The 2009-nt window shown below is 37.8% G+C and overlaps 1 pseudogene; it reads right to left on the bottom strand.

Annotated features, from left to right (window-relative positions):
* Positions 1-402: 402 nt before the first annotated feature.
* Positions 403-894, bottom strand: LOC102398243 (annotated as a pseudogene).
* Positions 895-2009: the final 1115 nt, after the last annotated feature.

Raw genomic sequence — 2009 nt, 5'->3', positions numbered from 1 at the left:
GTCACCCCATTCTCCCCATGCCCTTAATCTTTCCCAGCATTGGGGTCTTTTCCAATGAGTCAGCTTTTCCATTCAGGTGGCCAAAGTATTGGACCTTGAGCTTCAGCATCAGTCCTTCCATGAATATTTAGGGTTGATTTCCTTTAGGATTGCCTGGTTTGATCTCCTTGCTGTTCAAAGGATTCTCAAGCATCTTCTCCAGCACAATTCAAAAGCATCAGTTCTTCAGTGTTCATCCTTCTTTATACTCTAACTCTCACATCTGTACATGACTAGTTGGAAAAACCATAGCTTTGACTTATATGGACGTTTGTGGCGAACTGATGTCTCTGCCTTTTTTTTTTTTTTTTTTTTTTTAATAGTGAAAACTTTTATATTTGGAATTAGTCAGCTGGACTCAGTTTAGATGATCCCAATTTTATTGGCAACATCCAAAGCATCATAGTCAAGAGCCAGTTGAACATATGTCTTCTTCTTTCCGTCAGGCCTGATCATGGTATTGACTTTAGCCATGTCAGTGTCATAGAGCTTCTTCACAGCCTGTTTAATTTGGTGCTTGTTGGCCTTGACAGCCAAAATGAATACCAATGTGTTGTTATCTCCTATTTTATCCATGGCTGACTTGGTGATGAGGGGGAATTTGATGATGGCACAGTGGTCAAGTTTGTTTCTCCTAGGGGTGTTCATTTGAGAATATTAGGGCTGCCTCCTGAGCCGCAGTGTTTTGGGCCACCAAAAGGTGGGTGACATATGGATATATATATATTTTTTTTTTTCTTTTTAGTGGCTGTGGACACCTTTCAACACTGCTTTCTTGGCCTTCAAAGTCTTCGCTTTGGCTTCAGCTTTACGAGGGGCCGGGGCTTCCTTCTTCACCTTCAGTGCCATCTTCATAAAAAGGCACGCCATCTTCATGAAAAGGTTCTGCTTTTTAATCCACTGCCAAAAGTTTGTCATAGCTTTTCTTCGAAGGAGCAAACACTGCTTTAACTGAATCCCATATGTTTTGGGTTGTTTTGTTTTCATTGTCATTTGTTTCTACGCATATTTTGATTTCTTTTCTTTTAATTTCTTCTGTGATTTGTTGGTTATTCAGAAGCATATTGTTTAGCCTCTGTATGTTGGAATTTTTAATAGTTTTTTTCCCTATAATTAATATCTAATCTTACCACATTGTGATCAGAAAAGATGCATGGAATGATTTCAATTTTTTTGGAATTTACCAAGGCTAGATTTATGGCCCAGGATGTGATCTATCCTGGAGAACGTTCCATGTGCACTTGAGAAAAAGGTGAAATTCATTGTTTGCGGGTGAAATGTCCTATAGATACCAATTAGGTCTAACTGGTCCATTGTATCATTTAAAACTAGTGTTTCCTTGCTAATTTTCAGTTTAGTTGTTCTATCCATAGGTATGAGCGGGGTATTAAAGTCTCCCACTATTATTGGGTTATTGTTAATTTCCCCTTTCATACTTGTTAGCATTTGCCTTAAATATTGCTCTGCTCCTTTTTGGGTGCATATATATTTATAATTGTTATATCTTCTTCTTGGATTGATCCTTTGATCATTATGTAGTGTCCTTGTTTGTCTCCTTTCACAGCCTTTGTTTCAAAGTCTATTTTATCTGATATGAGTATTGCTACTCCTGCTTTCTCTTGGTCTCTATTTGCATGGAATATCTTTTTCCAGCCCTTCACTTTCAGTCTGTATGTGTCCCTTGTTTTGATATGGATCTCTTGTAGACAGCATATATAGGGGTCTTGTTTTTGTATCCATTCAGCCAGTCTTTGTCTTTTGGTTGGGGCATTCAACCTATTTTCATTTAAGGTAATTATTTATAAGTATGATCTCATCACCATTTACTTTGTTGTTTTGGGTTTGAGTTTATACACCTTTTCTGTGTTTCCTGTCTAGAGAAGATCCTTTAGCATTTGTTGGAGAGCTGGTTTGGTGGTGATGAATTCTCTCAGCTTTTGCTTGTCTGTAAAGCTTTTGATTTCTCCTTC

This window comes from Bubalus bubalis, chromosome X (genome assembly GCF_019923935.1).
Source record: "Bubalus bubalis isolate 160015118507 breed Murrah chromosome X, NDDB_SH_1, whole genome shotgun sequence".
Taxonomy (NCBI): Eukaryota; Metazoa; Chordata; class Mammalia; order Artiodactyla; family Bovidae; genus Bubalus; species Bubalus bubalis.
The sequence above is the reverse complement of the archived record's forward strand: the minus strand, read 5'-3'. Positions and strand labels throughout refer to the sequence as shown.